The 27247-nt window shown below is 46.6% G+C and overlaps 1 protein-coding gene across 5 annotated transcripts in view; it reads left to right on the top strand.

Moving 5' to 3' along the window:
• Positions 1-27247, top strand: part of VPS13D (vacuolar protein sorting 13 homolog D) — a 258372-nt gene that overhangs the window by 174184 nt on the left and 56941 nt on the right. The gene's annotated exons all lie outside the window — the stretch shown is intronic.

Here is a 27247-nt window from a genome sequence, read left to right as displayed (position 1 = left end):
TCTGCGTTACCGTGATTCCTGCCATAGCTGATAAGCTGTGAGAAGTTACGGCCTTTGCTTCGTTACCTGCCTCCCCTCCCCTCTGATGACCGGGCACCAGGTCCGCTGAGCCGTCTACAGTATCTCATCTTCTGTCCATCACCACTGCCTTCCCGGGCTCCGGTTGTCTCTTCCCTGGGCCACTGCACTGGCCGCCTGACCCCCTGGACTCCACCGCAGCCTGCACGGTGCCACCAGAATGAACTTGCTTTTTAAAGCCTAGGATTTGAGGGGCGCCTGGGTTGCTCAGTCACTTAAGTGTTGGACTCTTTCTTGGTTTTGGCTCAGGTCATGATCTCACAGTTCGTGAGATCAAGCTCCGTGTCGGGCTCTGTGCTGGCAACAGGGAGCCTGCCTGGGATTCTTTCTCCCCCTCTCTCTCTGCGCCTCCTCTGCTTGTGTGCTCATTCTCTCTCTCACTCTCTCTCTCTCTCTCTCTCTCTCTCTCTCTCTCTCTCTCAAAATAAATAAACTTAAAAATTAAAACATAGGATTTGATGAGGTACCTGGATGGCTCAGTCACTTAAGTCACCTTCGGCTCAGGTCATGATCTCACTGTTTGTGAGTTCCAGCCCCGCGTCGGGCTCTGTGCTGACAGCTCGGAGCCTGGAGCCCGTTTCAGGTTCTGTGTCTCCCTCTCTCTCTGCCCCTCCCCCGTTCACGCTCTGTCTCTCTGTCTCTCAAAACCTTATAAATAAATGTTAAAAAAAAATTTTTTAAGAACAAAAATAGAATTTGATGGTGCAGTTCTCCTGCCTAAAATCTACCAGTTACTTCCCACAGGTTGCAGGATAAAGTCCAAACTAAAACAGGCTTCCAGAGCAGCAGAAGGAAGCACAGTGGTGTAATCCTCCTGCATCCTTCTGTCTGGTTGACTTGTTCACCGGCTCCTTGTTTAGGGGACGTTTTGGTATTCCGCAATTTATTTTTTGGCAGGAGCTGATTTTACGTGTGAAGGTAGTTGGAGGGGAACTGCTGTTTGACGACATGTGGAAGGCCTCTGCTTCCCTCCCCTTCGTGTCAACCCACAGACTGTCCTAGAGACTGACCTTTTCCTGAAGGAATCAGGTCTGAGAAAGCACCTGTGCTCTCAGCTTGTTTCCGGTAGAACGTGTGTTGTGGTGAAATTGCAGGTGCACCTGTGCCGTGGGCCACGAGGACGTAAAGCTGGCTTTAGCATAAAGAGGCTTTAATGTTGCCACACAGGAGGCTGTCTTGAGGGGCAGATGAGAAAGTGAGTTGAACAGCACTTTGTACTGCATGGTGATCTTGGTAACAGTGTGAGAGCTGGGAATTTATTCCTGTTTTCTAAACTCTTTTCTAGAGATGATAGTTCTTTATTCAGATCAGTGTCCAGTACGGTAGTTCTACTAAACAGGTTCTGTTTGGCTTGTGGTTCAAGATAGTGCTGTTACTTTCATAGCAAGGGTGACAGAGAGGCAGGAGAGACGTTGTTGTTGTTGTTGTTTTTAATGTTTATTTTGAGAGGGAGAGAGAGGGTGAACAGGGAATGGGGGTGTGCAGAAAAAGAGAGGGAGGGAGGGAGAGAGAGAGAGAGAGAGAGAGAGAGAAAATATCCCAAGCAGGCTCTGTGCCATCAGTGCAGAACCCGATGCGGGGCTCGATCTCACGCGCTGTGAGATCATGACCTGAGCTGAAATCAAGAGTCGATGCCTAACCGACTGAGCCACCCAGGCACCCTGGAGGAGAGACTTTCTTTTCTTTTTTTTTTTTTCTCAATATATGAAATTTATTGTCAGATTGGTTTCCATACAACACCCAGTGCTCATCCCAAAAGGTGCCCTCCTCAATGCCCATCGCCCACCCTCCCCTCCCTCCCACCCCCCCATCAACCCTCAGTTTGTTCTCAGTTTTTAAGTCTCTTATGCTTTGGCTCTCTCCCACTCTAACCTCTTTTTTTTTTCCCCTTCCCCTCCTCCATGGGTTTCTGTTAAGTTTCTTAGGATCCACATAAGAGTGAAAACATATGGTATCTGTCTTTCTCTTTATGGCGTATTTCACTTAGCATCACACTCTCCAGTTCCATCCATGTTGCTACAAAGGGCCATATTTCATTCTTTCTCATTGCCACGTAGTACTCCGTTGTGTATATAAACCACAATTTCTTTCTAAATCATGGTTGGGAAACAGACTCAGGTTTAGAGTCTGAATGATCATGCCCACTTCTGCCTTGAATCGTTTCTCACCGGGACCTTGGACCCTCACCCCCCGGCGACACGAAGCATCACAGTGGTGGTGTGGATTGCCCTGCGTTCTTTTAGCTACTCAACGTGGTATAAACAGATGCACTTAAATATTCACTAGTAAATGACCAGCTATAAGATTTTATTTAATTTGATGAAATTCTAATTAACCTAGAAAGCCTCCTTGGTTTTATAATTACTTTCTTTGTTTTTGTACCCCTGGGCTCTGCTTTAATTTGAAAAAGAAATGCACTTTTGGTTTATTGTGAGGCCTTCCTCAACTGGAACCGAAGCTACCTACTTCACAGGCTCACTGTAAGGATAAAATGAGATAGGATGTTATGAAAACTTTGAAAAATATAGACTGGACAAGAAAAGTGGGTCCTCACTTTGACTCTTACATTTGCATTAACGTAAAATGTTTAGACGTTAGCCACCAGGGAACCATTAACGCCCCCGAAATGAAAGCCAGAGTGTTCCAGTCTACAGAGGAGGAGGGTCTCAGGCACAAAGAGTGGGAGAATCAGACTCCATCTGGGCCAGTTTGGCAGGGATGAACCCTCTGTAGTTAACGTGCATCACAATGAAGAAGTTGGAAACTTGCCTGTGGCCTCCGCACACAGGTGAGACGTTGTATGGGTTTCTCCAGAGTATCTGTGTAACATCCTGGTGAGAGGGGCTGGCCCTTTTTTTTTCTTTTCTTTTCTTTTTAATGTTTGTTTTTGGAGAGAGAGGTAGAGAGAGGGGGAGACAGAGGATCCGAAGTGGGCTCTGCACGGACAGCAGAGAGCCGGATGTGGGGCTCAGACTCACAAACCGTGAGATCGTGACCTGAGCCGGAGTCGGAAACTTAACCGACTGAGCCACCCAGGTGCGCTGGGTGGGCCCTTTCTTTATTCTCCCTCATTTGTGGAAGTCTCATTTGTTCCTTCGTTCTTCTGCTTCCCCTGGAAAACTGTCTTTCAAGCCTGCAAGTCCGCATGAGAATGTAACTTACGCAGAAAGGGCAGGATGCTCCTTAGCGCAGCCCCCACCCCCAAGTCTGTATGAAGCCCCAGGTGGCAGTGATCGTGCATTTTATTGGATATCATGCTTTATATTGTCGTCAGACTTGCATAAGGGGACTGCCTTCCGGGACCCAAGGCCTCTTGGATGGGAACCCTGCTCCCCATGTGGTTGGGGTCCTTCGTGTATTTCCCTTGCGTTTAGTAAGCTAATCAGTGTTGGCATCACAGGCTGCTACTCAGAGGGATTGCCGTGTACATTTATACTGATATCAAGAATGCTGACTGTGTTATAAAAATTATACCTGAGATGAGAAAACAAAGAAAGTTGACATTACCATTTCTTGTTGGAAACGGTGGCTCCCAAAGCCAGGTCTGTCAACTGAATACCCACTCAGATCATCTGTGATTCTGTTTGCATGTAGTTTGGCTAAAGATCTCCATTTTCTTGAAGTTTTGTGGGTTGAAATCAGACCTTTCATGTTGCTTTGGGGGAATGTTTTGTTTGCTTTTGTGTGTACACGAGAGGAGTTTAAGGAAGTGCAAATGACCACAATAATCAACTGTTGGCCTGTGGGAAGTATGCCTTTAAAGAGTGCCCGAGTCCTCATGATTAAAGGGGTCAGAGGACAGAACTGCACCTCACCACACCCGCCAGCCAGCACCACTTGGCTGCAGAGACCAAAGGGCTATAGCCTTGGTGCATTGCGCTTTGAGTGGAGCGGAGAAGCTCCATAAACCTCTTGAAAATAGTTAGAAATATTGTATATATGTGTATTTTTCTGGAGCAAGGATCTAAAGTTTTTATTGGGTTGTCAGAGAGGCTTATGCCTCCCCAAAGATCATGCAGCATTATTTGCAGACACAGGGAGGTGCACTGAAGGGGAGCGTAGGGCTGGCAGTTGGGATACCTGGGTTCTAGCCCTACACCTGCCTTTAAGTAATCTTTTTCTCTGTTAACCTTGAGGTCTTTTTTTTTTCAAACCTATGAAAAGATGATGGTAATTCCCTTCATCCTGCTGACCTGAGGAGCAAAAGAGATAGAGTATATGAAAACCAAATGAGAAGTTAAAAGGTAATTCATTCTGGGGGCACCTGGGTGGCTCAGTCGGTTAAGTGTCTGACTTTGGCTCAGTTCATGATCTCACAGTTCACAAGTTCAAGCCCTGCGTCGGGCTCTGTGCTGACAGCTCAGAGCCTGGAGCCTCCTTGGGATTCTGTGTCTCCCTTTCTCTCTGCCCCTCCCCCTGCTCATACTCTGTCTCTCTCACACGCTCTCTCTCAAAAATAAATAAAACATTAAAAAATTTTTTTTAAAAAGGGAACTCATTCTGTCCCATAAGAAGGTGATAGATCCACAGGTCTTACTTGTCTCTGGACAGATGCTGTGAATTATTCACAGCACATTTTTTATTTCAGGTTCATCATATCCACTTCTGGAGTATTCTTCATTACAGTTTTAGCTGTTACTTAATTTATTTAATTTATTTTTAGTCTCAAGGAAATGCAGCTGGGAAGTAATCTGTGCCCTTTACCCCCTTTATTTCTCTTAGCCTTTACTTCTCATTGTCAGCCCCAGAAACCGGCTTACGGATTCCAAATCTAAGGTGATAGGACTTAAGGACTGGCCGCCAAACTGTGAGCATGTGTTCCTTGACTCCCTTGCCTGGATTTTGGCAAAAATACTCTACCTCTTTGAGTAGAACTTCAAAGATCTGAACCCCTTCGAAGGCCATGACAAGATGATCGCTCCTAGAGTCCTTTCTTGGAATATGGTCTTTAAACCAAAGTACAGCATTTCAAATTCTAAGGTTATGTCAGAGGAACAGGTTTCTTTCTGCAGCATGAGCTGCAAAAAGCATATACTTTTACCTGGTTAGGTGTCACTTGAATATCTGTAAGACCTACTCCTTCAAAGCCAGAGAATTGAAGAGCTACCCATTGAATAAATTCCCTCTCTTGTATAGACTCAGATTTTTTCATGTCTGTGATTATTGTGTAATATTTTCATATACTTACAGGAAAATGACATAATTATTCTAAAACAATAAAGTGTTTTTTGAACTGAGAAAAGCTCAGATGTCAACCAGAGAGTGAACGATCCCTTCTCTTTCCTGCCCCTGTAGAAGCTCAGCGTTTGCTCTAGACAGCTGTCACTCAGTCTTCCCTCAGGAAGCCGGCAGCACCTTGGTCTCTTCCAGCGAAGGGCAGGGGCACTTCTGATCAGCACTAATGGAACCCCTGCTCCATTCTGTCTTGCTTTCCATCCTTTGGCTGGTGTCTTTATCAAGGCAGTATGGGATGCTTTTAATCATGGGTACCTTTTTGATCCCAGGCATCTTTTTTTGGTTTTAATTTCTATTTTGAGAGAGAGAACAAGAGGGAGAGCAGGCAGGGGGAGGGCCAGAGGAAGAGAGAGAGAGAGAGAGAGAGAGAATATCCCAAGCAGGCTGCACACCCAGCGAGGAGCCCAACGTAGGGCTCCATCTCAGGACCATGACATCATGACCTCAGCCAAAATCGAGAGTAGGATGCTTAACTGACTGAGCCACCCAGGTACCCCTGATCCCAGGCATCTTTTGACTTAGGTTTATGAATGTAAATATTTTAATAATTTTCTCTGTTTTTAACTGAGGGTATCTTCATCAAAATCATTAGATACTAGAATTCAAGGTTCATGACTCACTAGATGTTAATTTTGCTGACAATCTTTGCATTTGTATGGTAGGCTCATTTCTTTCTCTTTTGCTTTATGGCATTTGTTTCTACCAAGCCCAAATTTCCCAGGTCAAATCCTACACATCTAAATTTTTGTCAAGGAAATGGGAGTTTTCTGTTGGTTTTTGGTAAATACGTTTTATTCTGCATCATTTTCGTCATTGTTTTATTGTTTTAAATCGGTTTGGTTTGTTATGAATTGGATAAAGACCTAATAGTTTTACGTTATTTCTTGGTGCAAACAGCTTTAGCAGGGAAAAGATAGAGGAATAAGGTTGAAACACCCTGCTTCGTTATGGAACACCTACTAATTTATAGGCATTTATTGACCACCTTCTGTTTGCCAGGCCTCGGGATAGAACTCTTACATACATTGTCTTCATGTTAATCTCTACCCTTCAAATCAGGAAATGAGTCCTAGAGTGTGAAATACTTTTTTCAAGGTTACACAACTAAAAATGACAGGGATGGGTTTGAAACCAAGTCCAGCTATTTTGAAAGGCCTTGGTTTTTTTTCCCTACGTGATGTTTTTTTCCCTTTGTGTGCGTACAGCTTTCTTCCAGGCACTATAGAGAATATAAAGCATTAGTTACTGCTACCTTGCCACCAGAAGCTTATTATCTGACTTCATTTTGTTGACTGGTAAGGCGACTGCCATCATGTCATCTGTGTCACAAAGCAGGCCCTCGGGAAATGGTGGTGGTCGCGGTCATTGTTGTGGCAGATTGATTGGTCATGACCATCACCATCCTTTTATGGGTAGTGGGTAGGAAGAACCTTGGTGATGGCAAACATGGTCTCACTCGTGTGCTACCATGTGATCGTCCGAATAACCTAGTTGGTACATAGGCTGGGCAGCATGAGCCTCATTATGTGATGAAGAAACTGAGGCCCAGAGGGGTCAGGTGACTTGCCACAGTCAGTCAGGTAACTCTATAGAGCCAAGACCTGCTCTCCTGCACTAGCTACTCAGTTCGCATTTTTAGTTACACTTTTGAGATACCGCTAGTTGTTTGATTTGCTCTAGTCATGCCTCTCTGTATTAAAAAAATAATCATCAATAAAAGCAACAGGAATAACAAAAACAAATAAGAAGCCCTGCCCAGGCCTAGAATGAACTTTGATAGCTTTCAGGAAAACTGTCTGAAGATAAATATAAGCAAGTGACATAAGAAGAAGGAAGAGAGAGATTGATCTGTTTCGATGGTTCAGTGGGAGACCTAGCTAGGACTTTCGGTAACGTTTCGTTCCAGTTCTTTGGTCTCTGCTTGGGGGCGGAGGAGCCACTTGCCTCCCAGGAGAACCTTTCACTGGCCCGTTGTGTCCAGGAGGCCAGATCTGGGGCATAGCGATGATCCCAGGGGACCTGCACGCAGAGATTCTCAGCCCACCCCTTCCATGAGCCAGTCTCCTGTCGTATATACTGTGACTTTGTTGAGGGTAGAGGGGTCCATCTGCCTTTTGTTTAAGAAACAGCATTTGTTTGTGTTTGCTTTGTGGGCAGTGTATTTGTAAGGGCCAAACAAGACTGAGAACACTGTTTATTCAAGGCAAAAGTTTTATCTGTGCACAAAAGAATGTACTGAATGCCTGCCTGCATGGCTTCTGAAGGGGAAAAGGCAATTTATGACTTGTACCTGTTTTTGTCATTATGTATGACTGCTTCATTTTATAGTTGAGCCGATTATCCTCGTAATAGCTTTTCCATGTACCTATAAGCAAGTAATAGATGAATGCCTTCTTATAAGTATTGGGGTTTCAGTGCATTTAAGTTGGCATGAAACTTTAGGTTAAGTGAAATTCAATTCAGGCAGTGCTCTGTCCCTTAGAGAATGTAGAGTTTGCTATTTTCAAAAAGACTTTGATCTCAATAAGTCACCCAAGGGATTTCTTTTCCAGCGAAGAGGAGGTGTCTTCAAGTTGTTGTATATGGAGAAATGACTCAAATTCTTGGCAACCGAGTTTTTGTTTTATTTTCCTCTGATAACCTGGAATGCTAACATGATTTCCTTAGTCTGAGCTCTTTTTGGTTAGAGGAAAATTTTAGATGCCAAATGACCCATCCGTGACCTATCCCAACTTGGTCAAATCTCAAATATCTGTGGGAATCGGAAGTGTGTTGGGTGACATGAGAGTCCCATGAGTGGCCACAGTTCCCAAGTGTCCCCACTGGCCTACTTAGCAGCTGTGCTCATGAAGGAGCTCAGGGAATGGGGTCTAGCTGCCCCCTTTTATCACCTTAATCAAGCAGTTCAATGGGCAGAAGTAGCAGGGAAATGACACGACCATCAAAGCTCTGTTTTTGAAACTGAAAGATTGGAAAAGTTCACATTTGTCTTCATGCCCTAATAGTAGTTCAGTTAAGAATCAGGTCCTTAAGTTATCTTCTTAGACTGAGCATCTCATATTTCAGAGGAATCCTCTCTGTCTTCCAAAACTACAGTCTCTGTGGTGGAAAAAAGTATGTTCAGTTGCTAAATTGAAAAGGCAGGAAATATTTGTGTCCCCCAAAGAATAGTGGTTTTCTACCCCAGTGTAAACATGGTGAGTAAAAGAATAATATGTTCAGGCTTTCTTGGGTTGACCGGTCGCCCCCAGGGACGTGGCGGTGCATCCCTTGTCTGCGTTTCAATGTGATTCATACCAGGATTTGCCCTTTCTTGCAGAGGTGAAAACTCTAATCTATTTTGATAAACACATGAAGGACACATCAAATTCTGATTCTTGGCAGTGAAAGGTCAAAATGCCCTGTTTGGAAGATCTTGTCTGTTTTCCTCTACTTCTTTCTCCCTTGTGATTGTTATCTCTACAAGTTTCTCTCCATTTTAAAGGAAAGCTAACTCAGAGTGTTTACGTAGGAGAACAAGGGGAGTCCTTGAGCAGTACCGTCCTTAAAGATCAGAAAGGGACATGCGTACTACAGCCTGCATTTATTGAGGGTCTGCCGTGTGTCAGGTGTGGGGCTGGGAGCTTTCCATAGCCAGTGTCATTTAATTTTCCCATGGACCCCGTAAGGAAGGAGGTATTATCTCTCTTTTACAGATAAGAAAAGTGAGACCCCAACGGTCAGTGACCTTGATTAAAGCTTAATAATGAGCGTCGGAGCCAGAAGTTTTAGAAAAACGTGGATTTGGAAGTCTGCCTGTATATTTTTCCTCCACACGGGGCAGCTTCACAGATAAAATCCTCCACTAAACCCAAACCATTGCAGAAGCTAGAACACAAGCAGTTGGAAACGGCATCATTTAAAAGTAAAGCTCAAGCAATTTTCCATTCATTGCCTACTTTAACTCCTCTGTGTCGGCGCTCGGGGTCTTTCCAACTGCCATTTCTAGGCTTTCCAATGTAGTCTTTGCTACCTGCAGATCCCTGATCTCGTGGAAAAGGATCGAAATGGGAGGAAATGAGTGGAAGAGTTGTCTCTATCCAAACAGAAAATGCAGGGACTCAAAAGCATTTGAGTAAGCCGACTGCACGTCCTCACGCATCTGACGCGCTCGACCCAGGATTTATTCAGATTTACACAGTGGGGGATTTGCGGTGCTCAGGCCTTTGCTGCTACCCTACCTGGGCCAAGGGGCAGGCCAGAGCTTCGGGCTGCTTCAGGTGTGCCCGATAGCGGTCTTCCTCTGAACCTGCGCATGGAATTGTACTTTCCGTACGCCATCTCCTGAACTTCACTGCTTGCAGCATCTCTGAGCCACTAGGATGTCCTTTTAAAGCAAAATATTTGATGTTTTAGCACGGGGTACATGAACCGGGGGAGAGGGGTGCTTTCCCCTGCAGACTGAAGGCAGGAAGGAAACTCATTTTCTTTCATACTCCTTTCCTTTCTCGCCTCCCCTCAGTCTATGGGACAGTGGTTCACATTTTGTAGAGGTATTTCTGTCTCTGGGTTCTGCTAGCAGAGGCTTTCAGGTGCTTGGTGATACCATTGCTTGAGTCAAGAAGCCACATGGAGAAGGCTGGGGGCAGCGTGTTGTCCCTGAGAGCCGTATGGTTAATTCTACCGACCCGCTGTATGGTTTGCTTCTTGGAGGAAAGGAGAAGTAAGAGTAACTTACTAGAACTTAAGCATTCCTTATTGGGATAATAATAATACTGCTGTATATTTGTTTTGATTTTTAGTTGTTGATGAAGCATTCATATACCTGCAATCCTTTCTATAAGCCTGAAGCCAGCCAGGTGATATTATTACCACCACCATGAAGAAACTGAGGTCTGGGGGTGCCCGGGTGGCTCAGTCAGTTAAGTGTCTGACTCGATTTCAGCTCAGGTCATGATCTCGTGGTTCGTGAGATCGAGCCCCACATCAGGCCCCACAGTGACAGTCAGAACCTGCTTAGGATTCTCTCTCTCCCCCCCTCTCTCTCTGTTTCTGTCTCTGACTCTCAAAATAAATAAATAAAAACTTGGAGGAAAAAACTGAGGCCCATGGGTAAATAACTCATCCAGAATGTCCAGACAGAAAGCAACAGAGCTTTGGATTTCTTCCTTGGTTTCCTGAATTCTAGAACATTGCTGGACAGGATTTCTTGAATCTTACCTGATACTGTAGAAACTGATGTCTACTCCGTATTAGACCTGGGGTTTCTATCATCAGTGTTGCCTGTTAGCCTTGTTACCATGTCCCTCCCCTGCTACAGAGTGGGTTTCAGAGAACACAGTTGGAGGAAGTGTACCTTTCTCTTTTAGAGGCTTCTTGAATCATTCATTAACCATGGTGCCGTTGGTGTGAGGTGTCTGGGGATCGTGTGTTTGGGAGCACACAAACAGAATGTGTGGTGGGAAGGATTGTAGGATCAGAGTGTCACGGTGGAGTGGAGGACAGTAGGGGGAGAGATTTAAGCTCACGTCAGGACATTACTTTAAGTGATTTCTACAGTGTTGGCGGTGAGAGGAAATTCCCCACGAGAGAGACCATGAAAGAAAAAGAAGATACTTCCAGAAGGGGTGAGAGTCTGACTTTTCCTTGGCTCTCCTCATAGCCAAATGGTGACGTGTCCAGGCCTAACTCTTTAGGGAGGCTCAGCATGTCCTGAAGTGGTTGGTGACTTGGGGGCACGGCTGGTCAGTAAATAACAGAGGCACACCACACTTACCTCAGATGGGCACATGGGAAAGATTAAATACCAGCAGGGAAACCTTCCCATGCCATTTCTAAGAACAAGGACATCTCCTAGTTTGGCACATGAGGAGGGAGGAGATAGACCCCAAAACTAGGAACCACATTGGGGAAGTCAAGTAGCGAGTGAAAAGAAAGTGACAGCTGACTGTCCAGGTCACTTTCTATTTCCCCAGTCGTGTTTGTTCTCACCTTTGCACTCTTGCTCTTAATCCTACCTGTTTGGGATGCTCTTCTCCCTGTCTCGAGCCAAATGGCTCCAAGCTTGTAAGGTCCAGTCCAAATGCCCTGTGAGATTTTCCCCACTCTGAATTTCAAGGGCACCCTATGCTTGCATTAAGGCAGTGACCACATCTGCCCTGGGAAAAAAATAGCCAGTTGGGCACCTGCCTCAAACGTCCACTGAGCAAACATTTATCATTGTCACGTGCTAGGTGCTGGAGCAGGAGACTTACAAAAATGTGGGGTTTTTTGAAGCATATGGAACAGGTAAGGCAGACAAGAATAGGGAGAGTATTTGCAGCTGGGATCCGTGCAAACCACCTGCATTTCCACGGGTATGTGCTGTGGGGGCCGAGGCACAGGAACACTATTCTTCGAGGGTGAGGTGGGCTTGAGCACCATCGCGAAGCAACTGTCTCTGTGCTCCCGTGCGTCCCGGAGTAGACTTAAAGCTCCTGGAAGGCAAAGATCTTATTTGTTGTCGATTGTTTTTTGGTTTTGGTTTTTGGTTTTTTTTTGCCAGTTTCCCCAGTGACTAGCCGTGAATCTTTGTTGTAGGAAAATGGCAGTGATCCAGGCCGTATCCATGTGTGTTCTCCTCTGTCTAGGGCTGTCCGTCAGCATTTTCCCATGGTATTCCTTCAACACGTAGTCATTAAATACGTGAAATGCCTGCTGGATTTTTTGTGTTGTCTAACTGTTTTACAGCTTTAAAAGTTTATGTGTGACTTTTTTCCCAAACACATCTGAAGCCGACTGAGATCCAGAATCGTGCTGTATGTGTAGAAACACCCAAGAGGAAAAGGCTGTTGATTTTCAGGGTCCTGTTTCTTTCTTTCTTTTTTTTTTCTTTATCGTTTATTTATTATTGGGAGGCAGAGAGACACAGAGCGTGAGCAGGGGAGGGGTAGGGAGAGGAGAGAGGGAGACACAGAATCCGAAGCAGGCTCCAGGCTCCGAGCTGTCAGCACAGAGCCCGATGCGGGGCTCGAACTCACAAACCGCCAGATCACGACCTGAGCCGAAGTCGGTCGCCCAACCGACTGAGCCATCCAGGCACCCCAAGGGGTCCTGTTTCACCTCCCCCTTCCCTGTCACTCGGCATCTAGGACATTGACCGGGATCGAACGAGGCCAGGCACACATTATAGGATCCGGCTCAGGCTCTGCTGAAGGTATCAGGAAGCCTTGGGAGACGGTTAAAGGGGAAAGAGGGGGAAACCTAGTCCCTCTTAATCTAATGAATTAATAATACTTATGGGACATATCTGTTTGCCTTATTAGAGGAAGATGTTTAAGTAAACATTTCCTGCAGGCTATTGAATTTATATAACAACACATTGGTTTGGAGGCAGTCGCTTTCAGTGTTTTCACTGGAAGGAAAATTAAGCAGAACATAATTCCGAAAACAGTCCGTTGTTTCAGCTTTGTTGCCTACAGATGTTTCAAAGCAGGATATTATGGCCGGTGGGATTATATTTTCTTTGTTGGTAATGTGAAAATTGGCAGGGACGGTGGTGCCAAGGTTAGTTCGAAAAGAAGAGCTTCTAACGAATAGCTCCTTGTACTTTTATGGAGATGTCACCTTTGTAACATACTCTTGCCGTTATTTGGTTTTCACAAAGTCAGACATACACTAAAGAATGCAGGCATTATTTACACTTGACAGAAGAAGAAATCAAGTCACAGAGAAAGTACTGGGCTCCTGGAGGGACAGGGAGCTTGCAGAAGATGACGAGGACCCGGGGCTCCTTAACGGCCCAGGCTCTTTCCCGCAGACCACATCGCTGCCCCAGAAGGCACCGTCTCCTCCTCAGGAATTAAAGCACTTTCGTGTCTGTGAGGTAATTGAACCTCGCAGCGTCCCACCGGGGCCAGCAGGGCAGGTGCGACGGTCACGTCCCTTTCTGTGATGGGAAACTCAGTCACACGAGCTAAGTGGTTTTGCCAGAATCACGCAGTCAGCGCTGATACCGGGCCTCACAACTGTGAGCCCACCGCTTTTCCCGCCAGACTGTCTTCCCAGCAGAGGGGGAGCCGGGGGTGGGGGGGTGGGGGGAGGCTTGGGGACACTAGGAGACAGCTGCGAGCTAGTCTTACGTTGCAAGAGAGGGCTTCGCTTTCACGGCACCCGCGCTACGGTGTGTGAGCGGCTGGCTCTGGACTCCGTCGGACGTGCACATCTCCAGCCGCAGAATCGCTAAGAAACGAGCAAAAGGGCAAAGCCAGACAGACCTCATCCGCCTGCTTCTCCCTGCCTGCTACACACCTGCTTGATTTTATGTCCGACGGCATCAGCAAGGAGAGTTTATAGGTTCGCTGCCGTCCGCTATTTAAAAACCACCGCCAAGGCAAACTGAGGTGCCCCAAGGAATAAGTTCCATGGAGAGAGAAGTATTCTTGGGACTGAACATGAGGAACAGTTTGCCACTTGTTTCTCTATAAGAGAGAAAACTCAAGAGTAAACAGTATCTAACTGCAGATTTACCAAAAAAAAAAAAAAAATTGAGCTCTCTCAGAAGACTCGTTTTGGTGATACTTTATGCAGTGTCTTCACTCTCTAACTTCTCCCTTTCCACCAAACCCCAGCTTGTATTCCTCCTGAGAGAGATCTTGCAATTCTTGTCACTCTTTCCAGCTGAATGCCACCAAGCCAGCTCCTCCCAGGTTCAAACCCTGCACACAGTCTCTGAGACGTTCATGGACACTCCTAGAACACAGATCTGGGAGAGAATTTGAAGGGCAGCTTTTCACCCTCTCAAATGGCAGTTGGAGAAACTGAGCCCCAGTAGGGTTCTCACAGCCAGTTAGCCGCTGGGCCCGCTCTACGACTCAGGGCTTCCTGGCTGCAAATCTTGGTATCGTCTTTGAGATGGGGGTCAGCAGGTTGTGGGTATCTGCTTCTTGTCCTTCTAGTAGTGAAGGAGGAAACAGTAGTGGGCCCAGGGCCCTGACCTTGGGTACATTTTCTCAGCATTCTTGATGTTGATTCTAGGTCTGTGTGATACACCTTGTCTCCACGCTAGACTGAGCTCCTTGAGGACCAGAGACCAAATCCTATTCATCTCAGTAGTTTTAACCCCAAGCACTGTGCAGGGTATGCAGAAAGCTCTCGAGGGCTTGATGGGCTGAACCAATCTTCTGCAGAAAGGTCAGCCCACCCGAGGCAGGAGGGAAGTACGGCTCCTTCGAAGCGCCTCGGGTCGCTGGTCCTTCAGCAGTGGCTCAAACAGCGAGCAAACCCAGGCAGAACTACACCTCACCTGGAAGCAAAACGAGACAGCGCGCCCCCCCCCCCGCCCCCGCCCGAGACACAGAGAGGGAGCCCCCTGCACAGCTAAAGTTAGGGTGCAGCTGGTAAGATGAGCTCAACAGAAAACTCTTGCTAGGCACGTGGCCTTCGGTTGATGCCACGGTTCACGGAACTTTGTTGGTTAAAACGTATTTTTTGAACTTTCTCCAAATGTTTATAGTTTATCGGCATGTTGTTGATTATGATTGCTGTCACCGGGCTTCTCCTGAAGTCCATGTGAGTTAGGAGACAGGGAGGGGAAAGGAAAGGGGAAAAGAGAACCTTCGGCGTGGATTCTAACCAAGCGGAGAAACGGCTGCTCGCCCTTCCTCTCGCAGAATGCTGCAAATAGGACCGTGTTCAGTTGCCCACTGCCCAGCAAGCCTGAAAGAACTTGATTACAAGAACACTTTGATCTGAAATGTGTGCCTTTTCTGAATCCTCCTTGGACGAGGGACAAACTGCTGCTCTGGCTGCCGTGAACAGAATGACTCCTGCGCTGAGCCCCATGGGTGCTAGGAGTTTGCACTTTGCCTTCTGCACAGCCTGGTCACTGTCCTGTCTCCCGTCCGGCCAAGTGAGCCGGGGGGGGGGGGGGGACCTGGATGCCCCCTCTGCTGGCGTGGCGGTGGGGTCGCCTGTCACTGGTCTGTCACTGCCCTAACCGAAGTAGGGGCCTGAAACGGGCACTTTTTGCCTTTTACTTTAATCTGGAACTCTTTAACAAAACAGCGGACCAAATGGTGGCTGAATCCTGACCCTTCTCCAGGCCCCCACGTAACCACCTTCTTTCTGTCTTAAAATCTTCCTCTGGGTTCAAACCCTCAGTCACACAGGGGAGCCCCTCCACTTGCTTGTCGGAGCAAGGAGCAAGATCGCAAAGAGTTAACACTTTTGCTTTTTCGGAAAGTTATCTGTGAAGAGTATTAGTTGTTTAATAAAGCGTGCCTGCCCTCCCGATGAACCCGCCAGTGACTCTGCAGCTGGGGTCATCCCAAGTTCACGCGGTGGACTTTTGACTGCCTTCTGTGTCTGTGAAAACAGTCGGCAGCTCCTGCGGGGATCATTCATTCAGGCCTGTAACACAAAACTGTTGCCAATGGGCACCTGCTGGGCGGCTTCCCAGGAGGGCCGGGAGGGGGATACCAAACTCCTCAGGCATCTGCGGAGATAAGAGCGGCAGGGGGTCCGCTGGGAGCCCGCTCCCCGGGCTGCACTTAGAGCCCAGTGCCCGGCCAGCAGGCTGGTGTCAGAGTGTATCAGGGAGCCGGGGCGGGATAGGATGTGAGCTAATTAAAGGCCTTTTACAAAGAGGAGTAGAAAGAGTGCGTGTGTGTGTGTGTGTGTGTGTGTGTGTGCGCGCGTCTGTGTGTGTAGGAGGGGTGAGGAGAGAGGTTTGGAGTGCATTCCCCAAATTTCTAGCACATTCTTTATTCCTCTCTTTTATCCCTCAAAACAGAAGAAAAGCAAAATTAAAGAGTCTGAACATTTGGTTATTTCTAGTCTTAAGCCGTCATTCATTCCGCCTTATACTGTATCAGTTTTAGTTGCTATTTGTATAGAATTACATAAACCTGTAAAGACCTGTTTTGCCTCATTTTCCAAGGAGGCATCTGTTCTTGAAATATTGTAGGTGGACTGCTTGAATTTTGCCCTCTTCCCCGGGTTTGACACATCTGGGTGGTAAGTTCCAGCTTGCCGTGTGCTCTAGCTTTCCCCCATCTGCTTGGAAAAGCCACTTGCCGGCTGTAGGGGGCGCTGCTGAGAGGACGGAATCGATTTCTATACAGTAAGCGCTCTTACAATAGAGTCGCTGAGAGGATGGCCGTGTGGCGTTATGGTTTGCAGCGACAGGGCATGCACGATCTTGAGAATGCTGTGAAGACTAGAGCACAGTAATTCATTTTACAGTTAAACTGACTTACGGAAAACGTCACCTGACAATGTTTGATTTGCTTGCTCTTCTGTTTGTTGATTTAGCCTCTCTATCGCCCCCTCCCCCCAAGCAGTAAAATGAACTTATTTATAGACCTGGGTACTTTGAAGTCTGTGCTGTTTTCTTCACCAGCCTGGTAATGATACTTTTCTTGAAAGCCGTGTTGTTCCAGCACAAACCCAAGCCTTCATTGTATTATTTCTGATACAGTTCACATAAGCTTGACCGTGTCAAAGAAACATTTAGATCAATCTTGTACTACATGGTAACAATCCTAGGAAATTCCAATCAAAAGCCAACAGCCTGTTTCCTTCATTTCTGGACTGCTGGCGTATCTGGCTTTGTCTGTGTTCTGATAAGGAGTAACCACGATGTTAATTTTGTATTTCCTTGCCTTTGTCTCACATAATCTGTTCCCAAAACTGACCGTCCAGGGGGCTTGTTCACTGTCATGTGATTTGTGAGAGAGGGAGCCACGGAGGAGTCATTAGCCTGACCACGGGAGGTATGACAGTAGATTCTTTCTACTGGTGTTTAACATGTGAATTACCCTTCTCTTTTCCTCGGTAGGGCTGTGTACTGATTTACACAGTTGAAGGGAATTTTGAATGTAAGCTAGTAGCCGGATGGGTAGCTTTAAAAATGTTACTAACATTTACTGACTGCTTCGCTGACTGCGTGCAAGGTACTATTCATCCTCACAGTGACCCCGTGCGGTGCTAGTCCCAGTTCATTTGTGAGGACAGGGGGGCTCAGAGAAATTAAGCAACTCGCCCGAGGCTGTGAAGAGAGCCAGAGTAAGGGCTCAGGTTCTCTGACTCAGATCCCGCATTCTTGACGTTGCCCCTTGCAAACGCCGGACCCTGTCTAATGGGCCTCGCTGGTGGACCCCTTCTTCAGGATCAGAATTAACCATGTAAGGCTGCATTCTCAAGGAGGGGCGGGGGGAGCAGAGAATTGGAGACAGAGTTTCAAGTCCTTTCCTGTAGTGCCCTCTGTTGTATAATTAGCCCTTTTGAAGACGCCTCCCCATCCAAGCCAAAGCATGTGGCTGAGAACCAGGGAATGCTTGAAGTCTGTCGGCTTGAGATGCCCAGTGAAGGCATTTCAACTTGGTTCTGGCTCCATGAGCAGAACTGACTACGTAGGAAGTTATAAATAACCTCACATTAACAAATCTGTTCTTTCTTGTGTCTAAACAACAAGTTCACAACTGGATGTGGACCACTGAAAATGCCAGGCTCTGTCCTAGGCACAGCGGAAACCAACAGGAATACAACGCAGGTGCTCCCTGCTCAGGGTCCCAGTCCAGCACAGGAGAAGGTCCTGTAAACGCACGTGTGCGGGGAGCATTGTGGGTGCTGGGACGGAAGTCTGCGCAGGTCCGGCAGGGTAGTAAAGGAGGGGCTGAACCTTTCAACCCTGGGCAGGGAAGGCCTACACGAAGCATGGAATGCCGGTGCCAAATCTTGAAGTTCAAGGAGATGTTGGCCATGTCGACAGGAAGTGGGGGGGAGGCAGGCCTCAAGGGGCACATGTGGGGCAACCCAAACAAGCCTTGCTCGGGGATGTGGAGCACGAGGGGAGGTGGCTTAGGAGTACCAGCACCTAGGCAGCAGGCCACGGGGATGGCAAGGCGTGCCACGCAGTCAGCGGGTCTTTTGAGGAGAAGACTGGCCCGCCATTTCAAATCCTTATGTTTCCCTTCCTCTCTCGCCTCCCCCCACTTACCAGCTCTAAGGGAATTCCAAGGGGAAGAGACGTAACGGAATTTTTCACTTTTTAAGTCTGGTGATGTCATGATTTGCCCAGAATCTGCACATATAAAATGTTAACTGTTTTGCAAGTATTTTATATATGTGGTAGAACAGTTCCATCTTTCACAGAGGGGGCCAAAACCACCAACAGCCCCCACGCCCTCCGGAAAAAACAAACCTAACTGGCTCTTATATAATTAGAGCCCAAACCAAATCACGGCCTGTTCACAGCAGGTAGGTTGCAAATCCACCCCAACTGTTCTTTCTGGCCAGAGTGACTCAGTCTAGTACTAAGGCCCGGACTGTGTCTGGCATTTCCAATTAACCTGATATCTGCATCTACACACAGCAGAAAATCACCCTCCCCAAAGCCCAGAGCAAACACACTCCCAAGTCCTGGGTTGGGACTCGCTTAAAACAACTGGACCAGAAAGGCGGGAAGGAGGCTGTGGACTTGTTCTTCAGCTGGGCTTTTCCGCCTAATTTGGAGCTCCACAGATGAATGTTTGCCATCGATCCCCAAACCACGAATTAATTTTTTTCATGGGGAAATCAATTTATCGGACCTCATTTGATCGGTCTTTTCTGCTGTTCCGCCATGTCCTTTATGGTAAACTAGATCTGACCTAAATTTGAGAGGGAAGAGCACATTCTGTATTAGAATGTGTTCCGTGACCTTTCTACCCTCCACCCTCTCTTGCCTCATTCTCTCCAGTCAGTAGATTTTTCTCTGGAAATCCCTTCTTTCCTGTGTCCACTCAAGGCAGGTAACAGTGTCCATTTGTATTTGGAATCTTAGTTTTTCATGTACAGATTCAGAGGGGACATTTATCTTGGTGGAGAAACAGCTGCTGTCTCGTTGCCAGTATTTGGGCCAAGGCTACATAGGGCTCCCAGTGACTTCTTGGAACTTGAGCCTTGTGCTCGAAATTGCAGGGTGGGCTGGGGGCTGCCCCAGCTCTTGGGTGGGGAGAAGGATTGGGTCCTGGGTCCTGTGAGTCTCAAGACCAAACTTGGGTTGGGCTGCTTGACAAACGAGATGAAGAAGAGGCTCCTTGAGTGGTAAAACCTGACAGATGTCCGTCAGGAGTGGGCTCTCCGGTCCTTGCTTCCCCACCTCCATCACCCCGAACTTCAGCATCTGTGGTTGCCACCTGTGTCCTAGACTGGGTAGACCGAGTCACTTGTATAGGAGCTGGAGATGTATGCACAGAACACAAAATTTGCTGTTTCTTTACATTTCTGTTGGGTTCTCAGCACATGATTTATTGCTCTTTTCCATGGGTCATTTTTTTTAATGTTTATTATTTTTAGAGAGAGCATGAGAGCAGGGGAGAGTTAGAGAGAGGAGGGGGGGGGGGATCCCAAGCAGGCTCCACACTGTCAGCATAGAGCCCGATGAACAGTGAGATCATGACCTGAGCTGGAATCAAGAGTCAGACACCAAGAGTCAGATGCCCAACCGACTGAGCCACCCAGGCACCCTTCCATGGGTCCTTTTCTGCTCAGGAAGGAAAACGTGGTTCTGTACTCACTGACCATATGGGGGTTGGCCTCTCATCCCCTCATCTCTCACAGATGAATAATTTTGGAATGAGAGGTGTGCCTTCTTCTCACGGAGGTTAATCACTGTCGGGATGTTTGGACAGTAGAGCCAACTGCTGAGTATTCTCTTGTTTGCCTTTTCTCCCTCCAGATCTTTCCTAGCTTCAGTGTGGCCTAGCTGACTCCATCTTGGACACCTTTGCTGGGAATCAGCACCGAGAGTTTTTACGTATAAAGAGGAACTAATACTTGATCACTCCCCATGTGCTGGGCACTTTATGCCATTCTTTTTCCTTTCTTTCAGCCGCTCAGCTCATACGTTGGGATCATCCTTGACTCCCGTCATACCACATCTCAGGGGCGTCCACAGGCCCACTCAGCTGTACCACAGCCACCCCCCTCCCTCCCTCCTGCCTCCCCCCTTCACATCTGTTCTTCAGGCGGCAGCTGGAGCTACCATACACGTCGAAGCTCAGCTCAGATCGTGTCATTCCTCAGCTCAGACCCCTCCAGTGGCTTCCCGTTCCAGTCCGCGTAGAAAATTAAGATCTGCACGTGGTTTCTTAGGCACTTGCAGCCTGTCCCGGCCTTTGCTAAACTCATCTTGTACCCCTCGCCTCCCTCCACCTCACTCAGCCCATCATCGGACCTTCCAGCCGTCTCTCAACTGCCTGCCTCAGAACCACTGCCTTGGGAATCTCTGCCCCAGCAGTTCTTTCTTCCCGGAAGGTTCCATAACCCCATGGTTTTCACCTGTATGTTCTTTGTCCAGTCGTTACTTTGTCACCGAAGCTCTTCCTGGTGCCCCCTCCTCCCCCTAAAATTGCACCCCCTGCCTTCCAACACCATCTCTTATCCTCCTTACCTGCTTCATTTCTTACTTAACATTTGTTATCACTTTCATTTTATTTACTTATGTGATTGTCTATGCAATTTGCATATAAATCCTATAAGGGATAAAAGTTCTGTCTGTGTTATCCACTGCTATGTCACCAGCCTTTAGAACGGCCAGCCCTGGCACACTGTTGACTATCAGTATGTGTATGTGTATAGAAGGGAAGAGAGGAAAGGAGGAAAGGAGCCGACAGACCCTGGGAGTCGGGCATTATCTCAGTTTGTGGGTAAGGGACCAAGTCTCCAAGAAGTTGCCCAAGATCACAGAGCCAGTAAGTGAAGGCGGAATTTGAACCCAGAGGTACGACTCCAGACCTGCTGTGATTTCCACTTTCCTGTGCTGTTTCCCTAGGGGGATCTCTGCCTCCCAGTAAAATGCCTTAGAGAGAATACTTGGCTAGAATCTCTTCGTCTCCTCAGTGTCATCTGGAGCTTAATATGCAGAATAGTCAAGTACCATCGAGGTCCAAAACCAGATGCCCCTCAACATAAGAAAATGTATTTGCATACATGAAGAAGCCCATTTTTAGAAAGACAGACTTTCAAGTCAAATGGCAGAATCTTTTTGGTCATTGCTTCCCAAAGCGACTCTGGGTTCATTCTGGGCTCACTGTGGGCACCAGCACCTGTCCATTCCAGAGTTGACACTGTCACATGTACGTCCACACCCCACGCCAGGCTGTGTCCATAGGTCTGGGGATGCAAAGGTGGACAAGACAGGCGCAGCACTGGGTGTGCCTTCAACAAGCTTCACCCCGCCCCCTTCGAACTTAAAAGGGCCACCATCACTGAATCCCTGGAGCGAGGTAGTTTTTAAAGGGACCATCTCCCAGTTTCACATTCTCATCTTGTTCTTTGAAGTTCATTTTAAGTGCATCGTGGGCTCCTCTTTGACTAACAGGAAGTTGTGGCACTTATCTGAAGATTAAGAAACATCCAAGGCAATGAACTCCTGTTGTCCCCTCTCCCTGGCCCTTAGGTAGACTTAACAGAAGTCGTTATGGTCTGAAATCCCCTGAGACACCCCTTCCTGCCCATCAGCAAAGCCACAGGCACCCTATGCAAAAAAAAAAAAAAAAAAAAATGATAGCTCTTCCATCCATCTCAGGGAATTCTTTCTGTCTTGTCTCCTGCCTTTGCCTTGGACTTGAGATGGCTTTTGTTTTCTTCCCTAGATGCTGCCTGTTGGATACACCCTTAGGCTTTACACCTGTAGCCCAGGAACAAATGATGCCTGGGATCCTGCGTCTCTGAGTGAGGTGCTAAGAAACCAGTCTTTAACTGCTACCAAATTTGTTGCCCTCTGTTTCCAGCTTTGTCTGAACTTCAAGGATATTGAGAGACAGACACCATTACGTGTTTTCATCCCTGTCTTGCCTGTCTTGTATTATTTGCTCTAGGCACATGCCTTCAGAACCTTCAGTTAATAGAAGAAATAGACAGTGGCAGCAGTGAGTTTAGAACATTCTTGTGAAAGATACGGCCACAGAGGGGGAAACGGAGCGAGTGACAGCTCGAATGGCAGGGAGCTTTAAAAAAAAAAAAAGGCCCTTTTTTTGTTTGTTTATTTTACAGAGAGAGTACATGTGCATGTGCGAGCTGGGGAGGGGCAGAGGGGGAAAGGGAGAGAATCTCAAGCAGGCTCCATGCTCAGCACAGGGCCCGACATGGGGATGTGGGGTTCGATCTCACAACTGTGAATTCATGACCTGAGCCAAAATCCAGAGTCAGACGCTTAACTCACTGAGCCATCCACGCGCCCTGAGGAAGGCCTTTTTCAGATAGAACAGATTCCATTATATTTGTCAGTCTGAGAGGAAGAGGCCAGGAAGATTGGAGACATGAGACCTTCCTTCTGTATTTCCATCTTGAGTAATCACAGTTTTTTCTCCCTAAATCCAAACCACTGCCTTCTGACTATTGTTCTTTGCTTAGGTGAATAGCAGCCATTTGTAAGATACTCTTGGTTACCTAGAGATAAAGTCTGAGTGGAAGAAATGGACTGAAATTGGAGACTCGGGTACCTTCTGAGTTTAATTTTTAGTTTAATAAGCTGTGTCCTTAAAATTTTTAGAGTCAGACCTCTAAACCAGCACTGTCCAATGAAAATATAATATGAGCCACATAATTTGTATAATTTAAGATTTTCTAGTAGAATTTTTAAAAAAGTAAAAAGAAGCATAAATGATTTTTACTATTTTTTACTTTACCCATAATATCCAAAATATTCTCATTTCAATTTGTAATCAGTATGTAAGAATAATTGAGATGTTTTACATTATTTTTTCACCTCGTCTTTGAAGTCCAGTATGTATTGTATATTTACAGCATGTCTTTTTTAAAAAATTTGTTTATTTACTTTTTGGGGGGGGGAGAGCGCGTGCAGGCATGCGTGTGAGCCGCTTATGCGCAAATGGGAGAAGGGCAGAGAGGGAGAGAAGGAGAGAGAGAATCCCAAGCAGGCTCCCTGCCATTAACATGGAGCTGCATTACAGCATGTCTTAATTTGTCCTACCACATATTAAATGCCTCCTATGACACGTGGTCACCTTGTTGGACATTGTGGCTCTAACCTAAGAGAGGAAACTAAAGTCACATGACAAGACTTGTTACCCCGTGTCTGAATGGAGGATTTTCTTTTTTTTTTTTTCTTTTCTTTTTTTAATGTTTGTTTATTTTTGAGAGAGATATAGACAGAGCATGAGCAGGGGAGGGGCAGAGAGAGAGGGAGACACAGAATCCGAAGCAGCTCCAGGCTCTGAGCTGTCAGCACAGAGCCCAATGCGGGGCTTGAACTCAAACTGCAAGATCATGACCTGAGCCAAAGTCCGACTGAGCCAGCCAGGCGCCCCAAGATTTCCCTTGTTCTTATGGGAGGAAGGAAGGTATTGAATAGAGAAAGGACCTTTATGCAGTTGGCTTTTGTCTCCACCATTGCAGTGAGGAGTTTTCTGCAAGGTTCTTAAGAGATGGCCGTCCAAGTTATCTTTCATTGTTTTCCTTAGGTTATTTGTGGGCTTCCGTTTTTTCCTCTTTTCCTGCCTGTTTGCCAAAATTTACAAAACGTTCTGTTCATGATGTTTTTGAATATGGTGGCATTTCACACACAGGCATGATTTTCATAAAGCTAATTTTTATTTTTAAAAATGAATTCTGCCTTTGGTCACATATTTAGAAAACAAGTTCCATAAACATTTTTTAATTCGATAAATAATTTTTAAATCATGGAAGAGCCCATCAATAGAGTGTCATATGGTATATGTGCAGTTTAAAGGACAAACGAATCCCAGAACCTACCATTCAGTGTAAACGATAGACTAGAATAATAGAATGTTATAGAGTAGAATATACTAAAAGGTACTAGTAATTTTGAAGCCTCCCTGATCACATTCCCTTTTTCACTGTTAAGTGGATTGGCTTTTCTTCCTCATTCCAAGACTTGTTTTTTAGGCCTGAAATCTGTTAACCTGGAAACAGCTAATGCAGCAGGCTTGAAAAACCCTAGATCTACAGGAAGTAGATGGGTGTGAATTCTGAATGTCCACCCCCAACTCAGCCTTTGTGGGGCTGAAAGATAGCAAAGGCAAGAACGCCTCATCCTAAAAGGCCACCAAGCAGTTCAGGCGACAGACAAGGAGCGGAGGTTTCTTCGGAGCTGTTGGGAAATAGCTAAACTGCCATTTTATTTTTATCTTAGCCCATCTGAAGGGTTGGGAACATTTGAGGCCATTCCTCAAAGAACCTTCTTTTGCCCTTTCCTTTGAGCTGGGGAACAAGCCATGTCTCAGGAGAAACGAGGGAGGGCTTAACGTAAGTGCCTTAGGAGCTGAGCTGCTTCCCCTTCTTATCATAACCCCAGAAAGAGAGGTTCACCTTCTCTTGTTCTTCCAGGTGCCAAACAACAGTTCCGAATGTGGTGTTTTCTGTCATGTTCATCACGCTTGCTAATGAACAACTTCCTGAACACCTTGAGGTGTTGGCTTTTGAATGTCTGGTTGTCCCCAGTGCAGACTCTACCCCACCCACCCCCATAAAATGTCGAGTAGTCGTAAAAAACAGCCCCTTAGCTTCCACTGTGGGTTCTCTGTGACTCTTCGACAAGCGGGGCTGTCAGGAGTAACGTTGGAGCTGCACAGACTAGAGGAGTGGAGGCCGAATGGGACACACTTGCAGGATCCTTTCTTACCCAGGAGTGCGGTGGGCTCACGCTCATTCTCTCCCCGCAGCTCTCTTTTGCCTTCATCCCCTCCCCCTTGAATTTGTATCTCCATATGTGTCACTCACTGGTACATAGAATGCCCTTGCCGGAGCAGTGGTCTTTGTAGTTAGATCTGCTTGACCAGACCAGCTGTGACAAAGCAAATCTTTGAGCTCCCCTTCCGCAAATCCTTCTGTAAGAAACTGGGATGGAAGAGCAGACCTTTTCTGTGCAAGCAGGGGCTCTCGAAATCACTGGTCCCGACCCTCACCCTAGCTTGGCGTCCATCTTTCTTCCCAGCCGTAAATGGCGCCCACTAGTACTGTGACCTAATGTGGGGTCACATGATCCACGTAATGGATGTCTCCAGAACTTCATCCTTCTCTGGGGCCCATTTCAGATGTGATAGTGATGACTTTGGGGAAAGGAGGAAGTAGGCTACATGGCATAAGGCAAAAAAATGGGTGATGGAAGGGGGTAGGGTGTTGATGAAGGAAGGGAATTGGAGCCTGACTCTCTTTCTTGTTCAGGGATGTGCATGTAATTTTTCAGAAACTTTATCATTTCTATGCTTCTCTTAGCTTCCTTCATTTGTCGCCACCATTGCTTAGGAAAGGAAAGATGTCTACTTGGCATCTGTATGCGATTTTCACTGGCATTCAGGAAGGAATTTTCCATGGAGGGAATAACAAAAATCATGGTTGGATTCCCTCCATAGATGACCCAGTGTCAAATATAGGTAGATTCTTAGTAGACTTTTGTTGGAGGTGATCATGGTCTTTCCAGTTTCATCTGTCCAATGGGGATAATAACAGGGCCTACCTCATAGGGTTGTCCTATGGATTAAACTAACAAATGATTTCAAAGATGGCCAGCCCTTAGAACAATGCCTGATACATTAGTAAACGGTGTTGGTTCATGTTTACAATTCCAGAAGTTACACTACGGTCTTCAGCAGTTGGAAGCTTTCCTTTATTCTGCCTACTCATTTAAAGCTCTACTTATTTAGAGGCGCCTGGGTGGCTCGGTCGGTTAAGCATCTGACTCTTGATTTTGGCTCAGGTCACGGTCTCACGGTTGTGACCTCGAGCCCCGCGTTGTCCGGCTGCACGCTGAGTGTGGAGCCTGCTTAAGATTCTCTCCTTCTGTCTCCCTTTGCCCCTTCCCTGCTGTGTGTGTATGTGTGCTCTCTCTCTCTCTCAAAAAAATAAAATAAAAAATAAATAAAACTTCATTTATATGAAGAAACCAGGTGGAGACCATTTTCTTTAAAAAACAAAACCAAACCTCATCAAGATATGTCAAACCCTTGAAATGTATCTGACTTTGTCAGTAAGAAGCCCAGTTTACAATAGTGCCTAGCATCTCTGATTATTCTTTACGGGGTCATCCACCCCCTTCCTTCCCAGGCTTTTGGCATTAAAGAGAATATATCTATTTATTTGAAATACCAAGTACAAGATTGAAATCCTTGTGACTAGACATGAGATAAGCTCGAGCTTCTTTTCTATTGTGAAATGTTCCATTCCATTTCTAGTTTCTGTATTTTGAGATTTCGATCTATGTATAGTTGACTTCTTTATGCTTTCCTTTGTTCCAGAACGGGTATAAGGTGATTCCTGTATTACAGGATGAGATATGCAGGATTCAGTCAGGGAAGAAGGGGGAGCAGTGCTGTCCTTAGAAGAAAGAAAAGGATTTGCGGTAATAACCGTTGGCATTTACACATCGCTTCGTGTTGTTCCACCCCCCCCCCCAAGTCCTTTTAAAACCAAGGTCTCTTGGGATTCCTCCAGCGACTCTGTGGGTAGTGTTCTTCCTGTTTTATAGATGAAGCTACCGATCCCTGAAGACTGTGCTTTGCTCGTGTTGACCTCGCTGATTACTAGTGACAGAGTTGGGACCAGGATGCCTGCCTTGCTTTTCAAAGCCTGTGTGCTTCCCTGGAGTTGAAATCATTTGTTGGCCAAGTCAGCCATTATGGTGTGATCCTTGGAGGGATTTTTTTTTTCCCCCATAACATAATCTATCTCCTGGTTCAGTACTGAGAAACTGGCCATTTAGGCATATTCATATTTTTTCAATTTATGCCTGGTTAGGATGGCAAACGGGAGGTCTCTCATGGGGTGGGAAGACTTATTCTCCTTGACTAGCACCAGCCCTACTGAAACCCACCTCTGGCTTCTCCTGTGGGCCTCGAGGGATTTTCAGCAGTAGACGAGTAGAGGCCTGGCACCCTCAACGTGATTTCCCCTTCTGGGGAAAAGCTTATGACAGGCTGAAGGTAGGACCCCATCCCATCCCGCAGCTGGG

The sequence above is a fragment of the Lynx rufus genome, unplaced genomic scaffold, assembly GCF_022079265.1.
Source record: "Lynx rufus isolate CCGP_SWC_20201006 ecotype Redwood Valley unplaced genomic scaffold, mLynRuf1.p SCAF_2, whole genome shotgun sequence".
NCBI classification, from domain to species: domain Eukaryota; kingdom Metazoa; phylum Chordata; class Mammalia; order Carnivora; family Felidae; genus Lynx; species Lynx rufus.
This window is presented reverse-complemented; position numbering and strand designations above follow the sequence as displayed.